Genomic DNA, 15949 nt, shown 5'->3' with positions numbered 1-15949 from the left:
AGACAGTCAATGTCTGTAGTCCATTAGGGCACTATACAATCCCTTCAATGTTTTGCCTGATTCCGTTAATTCCCAAGTTCCCTTTTCTCCGTTTAGATTTCCCCGTTGACCGTTTGTCCCTGTTTTGGCAGGTTTTCGCTCTCAAAAGTACACCTTTTTAATAGCAAAACAGCACAATTGGATGTTCTATGTCCACAACAATGTTTAAACCCTATCAGGTGACCATTTGTGAGGTCTGGGAAAAATGTAAGACATTTAGATGTTGGGGTGTAGTTACCCTTAAATGCAAGCATGCACCAGGAAGAGACCTTTGTTTGGTTAAGCGGTGTTGCTGTAGAACAAATGGCAACTGGAGTGATGCAAATGATCACGGTATAATTCTGCCAGGCAGGCATAGGCTACTTTGTAGTTAACATTTACTTGCGAAGGTTTTGGGGAAAGCCATTCCTCCCCTACCAGAAGAAGGTTATCATTAGCATCATCGCTAACGGCTACACAAAGTGTAGACATACGCGCGCACCGCACACATGCACACAGACAGGGGCATTCCTGTGCCGTTTCAGAAAGTTCATGGAAATACGAATCACTGATGCATTTTGTTCATGTCTTATGATTGACTTGGGCAAATAAATGCGTTTTCTAACAAGTTGAATAGATTTAGTTGATTTCTTACTAAGTTCAATAAATGTTTGAATATTGTTGAATTTCGGTTTAATGTCTGGATTCCGTGATTCGGTCCGCAACGCCTATTTTATAGGGCCCTAGTCAATGAACTTGTCATAAATCAACATAGGATATGCCCTCTTCCCCCCCCCCCCAACAAGACTCAAATATATATATATATATATTGGAAATGTAAGCAGGGGTTGAGCTTCTTCAGTTTGTGTCACAAAGTGGATACGTTTCTGTGTCCCTTTCAGAGTGAGTGACACATTGACTTTATATAGTGTACCAAGAGTTGTTCCCTCGCTTACGGCCATACCAGCCTGAATACGCCCGATCTCGTCCGATCTCAGAAGCTAAGCAGGGTCGGGCCTGGTTAATACTTGGATGGGAGACTGCCTGGGAATACCAGGTGCTGTAAGCTTTTTGTCCCAGTAGAGCGTGCTCTTGTGTCATGGAGCAACTGCTTTTTATTTATCACCCTAATAATATCATGGATTGTTATTGGACTAAATGCAGTTTGTGTGCTGCCCTGCCCTGATCAAATCAAATCAAATAATGGACAGTGCGTTTCCCTCAAAATATAGGCAGTACATGCAGCCTTTGTTTTTAGTCTAGGAGACAGTCAATGTCTGTAGTCCATTAGGGCACTATACAATCCCTTCAATGTTTTGCCTGATTCCGTTAATTCCCAAGTTCCCTTTTCTCCGTTTAGATTTCCCCGTTGACCGTTTGTCCCTGTTTTGGCAGGTTTTCGCTCTCAAAAGTACACCTTTTTAATAGCAAAACAGCACAATTGGATGTTCTATGTCCACAACAATGTTTAAACCCTATCAGGTGACCATTTGTGAGGTCTGGGAAAAATGTAAGACATTTAGATGTTGGGGTGTAGTTACCCTTAAATGCAAGCATGCACCAGGAAGAGACCTTTGTTTGGTTAAGCGGTGTTGCTGTGAACAAATGGCAACTGGAGTGATGCAAATGATCACGGTATAATTCTGCCAGGCAGGCATAGGCTACTTTGTAGTTAACATTTACTTGCGAAGGTTTTGGGGAAAGCCATTCCTCCCCTTCCAGAAGAAGGTTATCATTAGCATCATCGTTAACGGCTACACAAAGTGTAGACATACGCGCGCACCGCACACATGCACACAGACAGGGGCATTCCTGTGCCGTTTCAGAAAGTTCATGGAAATACGAATCACTGATGCATTTTGTTCATGTCTTATGATTGACTTGGGCAAATGAATGCGTTTTCTAACAAGTTGAATAGATTTAGTTGATTTCTTACTAAGTTCAATAAATGTTTGAATATTGTTGAATTTCGGTTTAATGTCTGGATTCCGTGATTCGGTCCGCAACGCCTATTTTATAGGGCCCTAGTCAATGAACTTGTCATAAATCAACATAGGATATGCCCTCTTCCCCCCCCCCAACAAGACTCAAATATATATATATATTGGAAATGTAAGCAGGGGTTGAGCTTCTTCAGTTTGTGTCACAAAGTGGATACGTTTCTGTGTCCCTTTCAGAGTGAGTGACACATTGACTTTATATAGTGTACCAAGAGTTGTTCCCTCGCTTACGGCCATACCAGCCTGAATACGCCCGATCTCGTCAGATCTCGGAAGCTAAGCAGGTTTAGGGCTGGTTAGTACTTGGATGGGGGACCACCTTGGAATACCAGTTGCTGTAAAAGCATGTAAGAAGCTATGACGTGGACTGATAATCTGCGTTATAGGCTGAGATGTGAAGATGTGAAATATGAAGATATGATATGGAAAAAATAAGCTGTGAAGCTATGAGATGTGAAATATGAAGCTATGATATGTAAAATAAGCTGTGAAGCTATGAGATGTGAAATATGAAGCTATGATATGTAAAAAGAAGCTGTGAAGCTATGAGATGTGAAGAAGTGATGTGAAATATGAAGCTATGATATGTAAAAAAAAGAAGCTGTGAAGCTATGATATGATGTGAAGATGTGAAATATGAAGCTATGATATGTAAAAAGAAGCTGTGAAGCTATGAGATGTGAAGAAATGATGTGAAATATGAAGCTATGATATGTAAAAAGAAGCTGTGAAGCTATGAGATGTGAGGAAATGATGTGAAATATGAAGCTATGATATGTAAAAAAGAAGCTGTGAAGCTATGATATGATGTGAAGATGTGAAATATGAAGCTATGATATAAAGATGGGTTAATTTAAAAATAAAAAAAAAAAAAAAAAAAAAAAATACGCCCGATCTCGTCCGATCTCGGAAGCTAAGCAGGGTCGGGCCTGGTTAATACTTGGATGGGAGACTGCCTGGGAATACCAGGTGCTGTAAGCTTTTTGTCCCAGTAGAGCGTGCTCTTGTGTTTTGGAGCAACTGCTTTTTATTTATCACCCTAATAATATCATGGATTGTTATTGGACTAAATGCAGTTTGTGTGCTGCCCTGCCCTGATCAAATCAAATCAAATAATGGACAGTGCGTTTCCCTCAAAATATAGGCAGTACATGCAGCCTTTGTTTTTAGTCTAGGAGACAGTCAATGTCTGTAGTCCATTAGGACACTATACAATCCCTTCAATGTTTTGCCTGATTCCGTTAATTCCCAAGTTCCCTTTTCTCCGTTTAGATTTCCCCGTTGACCGTTTGTCCCTGTTTTGGCAGGTTTTCGCTCTCAAAAGTACACCTTTTTAATAGCAAAACAGCACAATTGGATGTTCTATGTCCACAACAATGTTTAAACCCTATCAGGTGACCATTTGTGAGGTCTGGGAAAAATGTAAGACATTTAGATGTTGGGGTGTAGTTACCCTTAAATGCAAGCATGCACCAGGAAGAGACCTTTGTTTGGTTAAGCGGTGTTGCTGTAGAACAAATGGCAACTGGAGTGATGCAAATGATCACGGTATAATTCTGCCAGGCAGGCATAGGCTACTTTGTAGTTAACATTTACTTGCGAAGGTTTTGGGGAAAGCCATTCCTCCCCTACCAGAAGAAGGTTATCATTAGCATCATCGTTAACGGCTACACAAAGTGTAGACATACGCGCGCACCGCACACATGCACACAGACAGGGGCATTCCTGTGCCGTTTCAGAAAGTTCATGGAAATACGAATCACTGATGCATTTTGTTCATGTCTTATGATTGACTTGGGCAAATGAATGCATTTTCTAACAAGTTTAATAGATTTAGTTGATTTCTTACTAAGTTCAATAAATGTTTGAATATTGTTAAATTTCGGTTTAATGTCTGGATTCCTTGATTCGGTCCGCAACGCCTATTTTATAGGGCCCTAGTCAATGAACTTGTCATAAATCAACATAGGATATGCCCCCCCCCCCCCCCCCCCCAACAAGACTCAAATATTGTGATTGTGGAGGCCAGGTCATCTAATGTATTACTCCATCACTCTCCTTCTTGGTAAAATAGCCCTTACACAGCCTGGAGGTGTGTTGGGTCATTGTCCTGTTGAAAGACAAATAATAATCCCACTAAGCCCAAACCTGATGGGATGGTTTATCGCTGTAGAATGCTGTGGTAGCCATGCTGGTTAAGTGTGCCTTGAATTCTAAATAAATCACAGACAGTGTCACCAGCAAATCACCCCCACACCATAACACCTCCTCCTCCATGCTTTACGGTGGGAAACACACAGCGGAGATCATCCATTCACCTACTCTGCGTCTCACAAATACACGGTGGTTGGAACCAAAAATCTCCAATGTCCATTGGTCGTGTTACTTTGCCCAAGCAGGTCTCTTCTTCTTATTGGTGTCCTTTAGTAGTGGTTTCTTTGCAGCAATTTGACCATGAAGACCTAATTCACACAGCCCCTCTGAAAAGTTGATGTTGAGACGTCTGTGACTTGAACTGTGAAGCATTTATTTGGGATGCAATTTCTGAGGCTGGTAACTCTAATGAACTTTTCCTCTGCAGCAGAGGTAACTCTGGGTCTTCCTTTCCTATGGCGGTCCTCATGACAGCCAGTTTCATCATAGCGCATGAAGGTTTTTGTGACTGCACTTGAAGAAACGTTAAAAGTTCTTCGGGCGGCAGGTAGCTTAGTGGTTAAGAGTGTTGTGCCAGTAACCGAAAGGTTGCTGGTTCTAATCCCCGAGCCGATTAGGTGAAAAATCTGTCGATGTGCCCTTGAGCAAGGTACTTAACCCTAATTGCTCCTGTAAATCGCTCTGGATAAGAGCGTCTGCTAAAATGTAAAAATGTTCTTGACATATTCCGTATTGACTGACCTTAAAGTAATGATGGACTGTCTTTGCTTATTTGAGCTGTTCTTGCCATAATATGGACTTGGTATTTTACCAAATAGGGCTATCAACTGATTGGCTCAAACACATTAAGAAGGAAAGAAATCCCACAAATTAGCTTTTAAGAAGGCGCAACTGTTAATTGAAATGCATTCCAGGTGACTACCTCATGAAGCTGGTTGAGAGAATGCCAAGAGTGTGCAAAGTTGTCATCAAGGCAAAGGGTGGCTATTTGAAGAATCTCAAATCTATAATATATTTTGATTTGTTTAACACTTTTTTGGTTACCACATGATTCCATATGTGTTATTTCATAGTTTGGCATCTTCACTATTATTTTACAATGTAAAAAATAGTAAAAATAAAGAAAAACCCTGGAATGAGCAGGTGTGTCCAAACATTTGACTGGTACTGTATATGGAAATACCAAAAAGATTAAAGAACATATAACGGATAAATGCAGTGAAATGTGTTGTTATCTGCCTTGGTCATGGACACATTGACACATTTTTCAGCTTCGGTATTCAAACCAGCGACCTTTCAGTTACTGGCCCAGCGCTCCAACCTCTAGGCTACCTGCCATGAGCCAAGCATGTTTACATGTAGAATGGAATAGGTTATATGACCACTATGATTAATGTCATTGTCAGTTCTACCACCTCAACATTGTCCATTTTAAACAGGGTTAAATATCTAGTTAGGGGGGGCACTGTGTAACTGTCAGAAGATATGTGCTTCAGTCAGAAAATTTTTCTCTCATCTCTTCGGTCTCAGCTAGCTAGCCAGCCAGTAGCTACCGAAACAGCTAGCCAGCCAAGCTAGCTGCAGAAATGAAAACCATCAAATACACTTTTCCTAATATTATGACTTACATCAACATCCTTAGCTTGCCCATTCACTAAATATACTGTTAAATAACTCTGACTGACACCCAATAGCTTAAGGATGCTGAGCTATTTAACGTTATAATGAGAAAGATGTTGTTATTATGAAATAATCTGGTTGCAAGTTATTATGAGAAATAGCTTTATTATGCCGAAACATTAGCATAGGCTACTCGGCAAGCTTGGCTTCCTCTCATGCACAGGTTGACATTATGGCCGGTTTGCTTGAGTTGATCAACTTTTATTTTTGAGGCATTGGGAAATATTAGTGTCATTGAGCAATATAGATGGTGTTGTCAATACTTTACATACATTGCAGAGAATTCTGAGTTCTCTAAGGCTCTACAGACGGAAAAAACAATTGGACCTCCTTGACATAGCATTACTCCTTCTTGATCTAGGCTGACATGGGAAGCTTTATGGATACAAATTAATCTTAAACGCATCCAAGTGGGATATGTGGTGACTCATAACACAGTCAGGTGTTTACTTCATATTCAAGTCCCCAATGGAGTGTGCATTTGTGTGGAAGTCTCTGGGAATGACATTAGCCAGCTAGCTACCTTACCTTCACAAACAAGAAAGACGACATAGAGGAACAGCTTAGCTAGCTAAGTGTCCTTTTTGTCTTGTAATTTCACATTTGGAAGGTGCACTGAAACAAAATTATTATTTCATTTCTAGCACAGCCAACAACTAGCAAGCAAAATATATGAATAATGCGCTGAAATTAGCGACTGAGGGGTCACTATGGTAGTTAGCAATGGCTATTCTCAGGAACAAGCAAGCCCCTATCTGAGAAGCATGTTCGACTGATCGAGTATTCTATTCAATGCATTGTCAATGAACACATGATTTCATAAAAAGTGCATTAGAGTGGCTTGGAAATACAATGACATTGCAAAATGAGGCAAATAATTAGTAGGAAAACATATTTTCATCATTTTGATGTCATCAGATTGACTTTAGGTGCAGTATAACGTTAGCTAGCTAGATAGCTAAGATTTAGGGGAGACCACCGATTTTAGCTAGCTAGCTAACATTAGCATTGATAGCTATTTTTGATTAACTTTGTTAGCTAATGACAACGTTGCCATCCATTTGACGACATGATAATGATGGCAAAGTTGTTTCCTACTAAACATTTGCCTACTTTAGCAATGCCATCATATTTCCAGGCCACTATAGTGTTATTTAGACTAAACAGCCATTAGCTTCCATTTATCACACCACTAAGGCGCCAGTGGGCGGCTTGAGAACGTTCATAACAATGGCATGATGTAACCCAGTGACGGAGGTGCAACCTATGAATAGCAACATTTGTTTTTGCGTTATTCTATTTTACCCAGCTCTCACACTGTGTGTGTATGTGTGTGTGTGTCTATCTGTCCGTCTTGGAGTTCCAGATGTGGCGGCCACTGGAGGGCAACTTTAATACTGGAGCACATGTAGGAGCTCATCGTCATGAAATTAATCTATAACAGCTGATACAAGTATCCTATATTAGATGCCACTACAGTGCTAGCTAACTAGTAAATGTACACCGCAGGCGCATTGGCAACATTTCGTAAGTCCAGCTTGGTGAAGACCCGGGCTCCCTGCAATGACTCGAATGCCGTCAGGGGGAGTGGGTAGCGGTTCTTAACCGTGATGTCATTGAGCGCCTGGTAATCAATGCACGGCCGCTGCCCACCGTCCTTTTTGCCCACGAAGAAGAAGCCCGCGCCCGCGGTGAGGTAGAGGGGGCAGATGAGACCCTTGACGAGTGCCTCGTCGATATACTCCCTCATTGCCAGTGTCTCCGGCAGGGACAAGGAAAACAATTGCACTCGTGTGGGCATGGCGCCCCATGTAAATCCATTACATTAGGATTTCATGTAATGGACATACACAAAATAGTCAAAATTGGTGAAGGGAAATGAAAAAAATTACTTGTTTCAAAAAATTCAACAAAATAAATAACGGAAAAGTTGTGCGTGCATATGTATTCACCCCCTTTGCTATGAAGCCCCTAAATAAGATCTGATGCAACCAATTACCTTCAGAAGTCACATAATTTGTTAAATAAAGTCCACCTGTGTGCAATCTAAGTGTCACATGATCTCAGTATATACAGTTGAAGTCGGAAGATTACATACACTTAGGTTGGAGTCATTAAAACTTGTTTTTCAACCACTCCACAAATTTCTTGTTAACAAACTATAGTTTTGGCAAGTCGGTTAGGACATCTTCTATGTGCATGACACAAGTACATTTTCCAACAATTGTTTACAGACAGATTATTTCACTTATAATTCACTGTATCACAATTCCAGTGGGTCAGAAGTTTCCATACACTAAGTTGACTGTGCCTTTAAACAGCTTGGAAAATTCTGTAGCTCAGCTGGTAGAGCACGGCGCTTGTAACGCCAAGGTAGTGGGTTCGATCCCCGGGACCACCCATACACAAAAATGTATGCACGCATGACTGTAAGTCGCTTTGGATAAAAGGGTCTGCTAAATGGCATATTATTATTATTATGTTATCATGGCTTTAGAAGCTTCTGATAGGCTAATTGACATCATTTGAGTCAATTGGAGGTGTAACTGTAATGTATTTCAAGGCATACCTTCAAACTCAGTGCCTCTTTGTTTGACATCATGGGAAAATCAAGCCATGACCTCAGAAACAAAATGGTAGACCTCCACAAGTCTGGTTCATCCTTGGGAGCAATTTCCAAATGCCTGAAGGTACCACGTTCATCTGTACAAACAATTGTACACAAGTATAAACACCATGGGACCACACAGCTGTCATACAGCTCAGGAAGGAGATGCGTTCTGTCTCCCAGAGATGAACGTACTTTGGTTCAAAAAGTGCAAATCAATCCCAGAACAACAGCAAAGGACCCTGTGAAGATGCTGGAGGAAACATGTACAAAAGTATCTATATCAACAGTAAAACTAGTCCTATATCGACATAACCTGAAAGGCCGCTCAGCAAGGAAGAAGCCACTGCTCCAAAACAACCATAGAAAAGCCAGACTATGGTTTGCAACTGCACATGGGGACAAAGATCATACTTTTTGGAGAAATGTCCTCTGGTTTGATGAAACAAAAATAGAACTGTTTGACCATAATGACCATCGTTATGTTTGGAGGAAAAAGGGGGTAAATTGCAAGCCGAAGAACACCATCCCAACCATGAAGCACGGGGGTGGCAGCATCATGCTGTGTGGGTGCTTTGCTGCAGGAGGGACTGGTGCACTTCACAAAATAGATGGCATCATGAGGAAGGAAAATTATGTGGATATATTGAAGCAACATCTCAAGACATCAGTCAGGAAGTTAAAGCTTGGTCGCAAATGGGTCTTCCAAATGGACAATGACCCCAACCATACTTCCAAAGTTGTGGCAAAATGGCTTAAGGAGAACAAAGTCAAGGTATTGGAGTGGCCATCACAAAGCCCTGACCTCAATCCTATAGAAAATGTGTGGGCAGAACTGAAAAAGCGTGTGCGACCAAGGAGGCCTACAAACCTGACTCAGTTACACCAGCTCTGTCAGGAGGAATGGGCCAAAATTCACCCAACTTATTGTGGGAAGCTTGTGGAAGGCTACCAGAAACGTTTGAGCCAAGTTAAACAACTGAAAGGCAATGCTACCAAATACTAAATGAGTGTATGTAAACTTCTGACCCACTGGGAATGTGATGAAATAAATAAAATCTGAACTAAATCATTCTTTCTACTATTATTCTGACATTTCACATTCTTAAAATAAAGTGGTGATCCTAACTGACCTAAGACAGGGATTTTTTACTAGGATTAAATGTCAGGAATTGTGAAAAACTGAGTTTAAATGTATTTGGCTAAGGTGTATGTAAACTTCCGACTTCAACTGTATACACCTGTACCTATGATGAAAATTACAGGCCTCTCTCATCTTTTTAAGTGGGAGAACTTGCACAATTGGTGGCTGACTAAATACTGTTTTTCCCCACTGTAGATGCCCAGGCAGGAGAGGTGAAACGGCGCCAACCGTGCCAACGACGGAGACCCGAGAGGCAACCCCAATAAAAAAATTTGGGGGGGGCACACAGGGTGGATGACGAGGCTACAGGAGGCTAAAAGGGAGAAGAAAAGTGTAGAGGCACGGCGAGAGGAGCTGGTTAGGCAGCAGAAGGAGCGGGGGTTAATAAAGGAACCCAGTCCCGCTCCTCGCACCAAGAAAGTGGTCCATGTCGCTAGTCCGGTCCGGCCCGTTCCTGCTCCCCTCACCAAGCAAGTGGTGCGCGTCGCCAGCCCGGTCCGGCCTGTTCCTGTCCCTCGCACCAAGCCAGTGGTGCGCGTCGCCAGCCCGGTCCGGCCTGTTCCTGCCCCTCGCACCAAGCTAGTGGTGCGCGTCGCCAGCCAGGCCCGTCTGTTCCTGACCCTCGCACCAAGCCAGTGGTGCGCGTCGCCAGCCCGGTCCGGCCTGTTCCTGCCCCTCGCACCAAGATAGTGGTGCGCGTCATCAGCCCGGCCCGGCCTGTTCTTGCCCCTCGCACCGAGCTAGTGGTGCGCGTCACCGTCCCGGCCTGTTCCTGCCCCTCGCACCAAGCCAGTGGTGCGCGTCGCCAGCCCGGTCCGGCCTGTTCCTGTCCCTCGCACCAAGCCAGTGGTGCGCGTCACCAGCCCGGTCCGGCCTGTTCCTGTTCTTCGCACCAAGCCAGTGGTGCGCGTCGCCAGCCCGGTCCGGCCTGTTCCTGTTCTTCGCACCAAGCCAGTGGTGCGCGTCGCCAGCCCGGCCCGGCCTGTTCCTGTTCTTCGCACCAAGCCAGTGGTGCGCGTCGCCAGCCCGGCCCGGCCTGTTCCTGCCCCTCGCACCAAGCCAGTGGTGCGCGTCGCCAGCCCGGCCCGGCCTGTTCCTGCTCCTCGCACCAAGCCAGGGGCGCAACAGGGAGGCGGAGAATCGGTGGTTGTCACGCCCGGAGCCGGATCCGCCTCCGAGGCGGAATGCCCACCCGGCCCCTACCCTCTTATGTTTATGCTGTGCGGTCGGAGTCCGCACCTTTGGGGGGGGGGGGGGGGGGGGGGTACTGTCACGCCCTGACTCAGGGGACGCTTATATGTTGATTCAGGCTGTGTGTATTCTTTGTTGTGTTAGTTCTTGTTGTAGAATCTAGTATGTCTATTTCTATGTTGGCCGGTGTGGTTCCCAATCAGAGGCAGCTGTCGCTCGTTGTCTCTGATTGGGGACCATACTTAGGCAGCCTATTGGCACTAGTGGGTTGTGGGATCTTGTTTTGTGTGAGGTATGTTGTTTGTGTACCTTGGACTTCACGTTTCGTTTCTTGTTTTGTCGTTGTGTTTATAAGTCAAATAAACATGTTTGCATATCACACTGCACCTTGGTCTGACCCATTCATCAACGTACGTGACACAGTTGTAAATGAGAACTTGTTCTCAACTGGTTTACCTGGTTAAATAAAGGTGAATGAAAAATAAAAAATAAATACACCAGATTCTCAATTAGATTGAGGTCTGGGATTTGACTAGGCCATTCCAAGACATTTTAATGTTTCCCCTTAAACCACTCGAGTGTTACTTTAGCAGTATGCTTAGGGTCATTGTCCTGCTGGAATGTGAACCTCCATCCCAGTCTCAAATCTCTGGAAGGCTTAAACAGGTTTCCCTCAAGAATTTCCCTGTCTTTAGCGCCATCCATCATTCCTTCAATTCTGACCAGATTCCCAGTCCCTGCCGATGAAAACCATCCCCACAGCATGAATCTGCCACCACCATGCTTCACTGTGGGGATGGTGTTCTCGGGGTGATGAGAAGTGTTGGGTTTGCGCCAGACATAGTGTTTTCCTTGATGGACAAAACCTCGATTTTAGTCTCATCTGATCAGAGTACCTTCTTCCATATGTTTGGGGAGTCTCCCACATGCCTTTTGGCAACCACAAAATGTGTTTGCTTATTTCTTTCTTGAAGCAACTGCTTTTTTCTGGCCACTCTTCCGTAAAGCCCAGCTCTTTGGAGTGTACGGCTTATAGTGGTCCTATGGACATGTACTCCAATCTCCGCTGTGGAGCTTTGCAGCTCCTTCAGGGTTATCGTTGGTCTCTTTGTTGCCTCTATGATTAATGCCCTCCTTGCTTGGTCCGTGAGTTTTGGTGGGCGGCCCTCTCTTGGCAGGTTTGTTGTGGTGCCATATTCTTTCCATTTTTTTATAATGGATTTAATGGTGCTCCGTGGGATGTTCAAAGTTTCTGATATTTTTTTATAACCCAACCCTGATCTGTACATCTCCACAACTTTGTCCCTGACCTGTTTGGAGAGCCACTTGGTTTTAATGGTGCGGCTTGCTTGGTGGTGCCCCTTGCTTGGTGGAGTTGCAGACACTGGGGCCTTTCAGAACAGGTGTATATACATACTGAGATCATGTGACACTTAGATTGCACACAGGTGGACTTTATTTAACTTATTATGTGACTTCTGAAGGTAATTGGTTTCACCTGATGTTATTTAGGGGCTTCATAGCAAAGGGGGTGAATATATATGCACGCACCACTTTTCCGTTATTAATTTTTTAGAATTCTTTGAATCAACATCTTTTTTTTCATTTCACTTCACCAATTTTGACTATTTTGTGTATGTCCATTACATGAAATCCAAATAAAAATTCATTTAAATTACAGGTTGTAAAATAGGAAAAACGCCAAGGGGGATGAATACTTTTGCAAGGCACTGAAAGTAAATCTCTGTATTTCATACTACTGTAATCTACTGTAATATAATCTAGTTATGGTATCAAAGCAAGTACATTTATTGTATTATACTGTACAAAAGTAAATGCCACCATAATCTGAATGAATGAAATTCATTGAGGGGAGGGGGTTTGTATTTCACAGTATTTTACTGTAATTACAAGAGATTGGTGCAAGCAGGGTGGCTGTTAGATAATGTGTTTACACATTACAGCATATCAATGAATATTTGGTGTTATATATCACTTGCACTTGTAGAGTAGGGGTTCCCAACCTTTCTTCCCCAGGGCCCCCTTTTTCACATTTGAAAAATGCCACGAAACACAACAATTCTTTCCCTGCCCACAATATTTTCCCACAATGCGCCATAACTTACAGTATGCTGCAATAAAAAATGTCAGAGTATTTTACTGTTAATATCCAAATTACCGTATAAATTACAGTTTTCCATTACAGTGTGGGCACCAGAGGATTCCAATGCTGCAGATACAACTTGCCTCACGAATGGAACCCTAGGGCTCTGGTCAAAAGTAGTGCACTATCTAGGTAATAGGGTGTCATTTGGGATTCAGGTACAGTCACTTTCAATAGCCATGTAAAAATTCAGCACAGCAGTCTCACATCATCATACCCCTCAGACTCTAAGCAGCAGCACTTCTAACACGTTATAAATATAGCCCGTCTTGAGGTTTCCCCTGACAGTGCCATCTAGCATCTGGGATGTTCACAGACATGTTTCTGGTTTCATTATCACTAACCTTAACCCCTAACTCCTAGCCTAGCTAAAATTAGCCACCTAGCTAACGTTAGCCACAACATATTGTAATTCATAACATATTGTACGAATTGTAATTCATAACATATTGTACGAATTGTAATTCATAACATATTGTACGAATATTGTAATTCATAACATATAATTCGAAATGGATGATGGACATCCATAAATGAATACTGTACATACCATAAGAAACTTAACATATCATACTAATTGGAGTGTCCTGGATTTACGTTTACAATGTTACGTCTACCCTACCCAGAGACATTTTGATTTCTATATAGGCTATTGTTAAAAAAGAGGAGTCTAAGTTTGTAACATTGCTAAAGTTGTTTATCAACTAAAAAATGTGAGCGCAACTGAGCTAGTTAAAATCAAATCAAATTTGGCACATTTTTATTTTACCAGGCAAGTCAGTTATGAACAAATTCTTATTTACAATGACAGCCTACACCGGCCAAACCCGGACGACGCTTGGCCAATTGTGCACTGCCCTATGGGACTCCCAATCACGGCCGGTTGTGATACAGCCTGGAATCGAACCAGGGGGTCTGTAATGACGCCTCAAGCACTGAGATGCAGTGCCTTAGACCGCTGCGTCACTCGGTAGCCCATGCTTCGAATACAACAGGTGTAGCCCTTACAGTGAAATGCTTACTTACAAGCCCTTAACCAACAATGCAAAAAAAAAATGTTTTGTTACAACTGAAGTATCTGATCATCAATAGATTAGAGAAAAAGCTATTAGTTTTTTAACACAGCAGCCGCATTTCATCAGTTAGGTCCTTGTTTAATAGCCTATGACATGTTGTTGTAATGTTGAAACTTCTTACGACAATAGAGTGTCATTGCGGCTCGCAATTCGCCGTTCCTGCATGTGGGCATTCCCGCGGGAAAACAGTGCTCGACAGGCGAAGGCGAAGGACACTGTCTACCATTGACATATCAAGCTCTTCTTCTGTGGGGTTTATCGGCGGTTGGCATCCAATGTTATGGTGCATTACCGCCACCTACTGTACTGGACTGCCCCTGCCTCCTGCCTGTGTAGCGGAGTCCTAGTTTAAAAATGGCCAATAGAAGTATAAAGAGGGGTTCCTGCAGATTGAGGAATGCCCATATGCAATAACGCCCCAAATTGCAGGCCACAAATTCACCCTTCTCTCTTACAATAGCCTACTTCAAAACCAAATGGTACATAGTCACAAAAATAGATAGGGTGTTTGTTAAATTATCTTATATTTTAATATTTTATGAATGGAGTGAATTTGGAGCGGCAGTTGTTTTTCCTGTGAGTGCTGAGCGTTTTTTAGCGGAATGGGGGAAAGGACATTGAGCGCTGGTGCTGTCCGTGAGCAATGAGTGGGATTTCCAACTGTTCAACTCTGATCACATACTCTGGAAGCAATCTCAGACCTGTTGCTTAGATAAACTGTCACGGAATCTGCCGAGGCTGCTCCTCCTCCTTGCTCGGGCAGGTTTCGGCGGTCGTCGTCCCCCGGAGTACTAGCTGCCATCGTTGTATGTTTCATGTTCGTTTGGTTTTGTCTTGATGTTGTACACCTGTTTCTAGTTAGTGCTCATTAGTGTCCTATTTAGTTCTCGTTGTGTGTGTCAGATGTTGTGTGTGATTACGCTTCTGTTTGGTGTTCTGTGCTACGTGTTTCCCTCCGTTGTTTTGGAGAGGTTTTCGCACATGTTAGTGCGCCTTTTGTTTGATGCCTGTGTGCGCCTTTATTTCGCCTCCGGGCCTGTTGTGCTCGTGTACTACGTGAATATTTCACTAAAGTCTTTTGGACTTTGTTTCTGCGTCCTGCGCTTGATTCCTGCACCACACCCACCTTCAGCACTCGTGACATAAACCAAATACTAGTGTACATGCCTCTCTGCTCTAATGCTCTTATTGTTGTTGAATGAAACAGTGTTATCAAAGTGAAAGTATATATCAATGTCCCCGTTTTTTTCTCAGCCAACCATTAACATAATTCACAATAAACAATAAATTGTGTGATTCCTAGGGCCGCTTCAGGATGATATGTCTGGGTGGGCAGCCAGACATTTTCTGTCTGTTTCAAAGCTTTCTTACTGCTATTTTAACCGTTTAACATGATTCTGGCATAATCAATTGGGTGGGCAACATAGGATTTTGGGTTGGCAATGCCCAAGCCACAGTTATGTTTTCTCATTCCCCGGATGCACTCCACCACACTCATTAATATAATATTCTGCCCTGTTTATCAAAAGTGTTGGAAAAACTTGTCAATAATCAACTGACTGGCTTTCTTGATGTCTAAAATATTCTCTCTGGTATGCAATCTGGTTTCCACTCAGGTTATGGATGTGTCACTGCAACCTTAAAGGTCCTTAATGATGTCACCAGTGCCCTCTAAGCAATGTTGTGCTGCTATTGATACGGTAGACAATTCCATTCTTGTGGGCCAACTAAGGAGTATTGGTGTCTCTTAGGGGTCTTTGGCCTGGTTTGCTAACTACGTCTCTCAAAGAGTGGAGTGTATAAAGTCAGAACATCTGCTGTCTCAGCCACTGCCTGTCACCAAGAGAGTACCCCAAGGCTCGATCCTAGGCCCCACGCTCTTCTCAATTTACATCAACAACATAGCTCAGGTAG

The sequence above is a fragment of the Coregonus lavaretus genome, assembly GCF_964263955.1.
Source record: "Coregonus lavaretus genome assembly, contig: HAP1_SCAFFOLD_776, whole genome shotgun sequence".
In the NCBI taxonomy this organism is placed as follows: Eukaryota; Metazoa; Chordata; class Actinopteri; order Salmoniformes; family Salmonidae; genus Coregonus; species Coregonus lavaretus.
The sequence above is the reverse complement of the archived record's forward strand: the minus strand, read 5'-3'. Positions refer to the sequence as shown.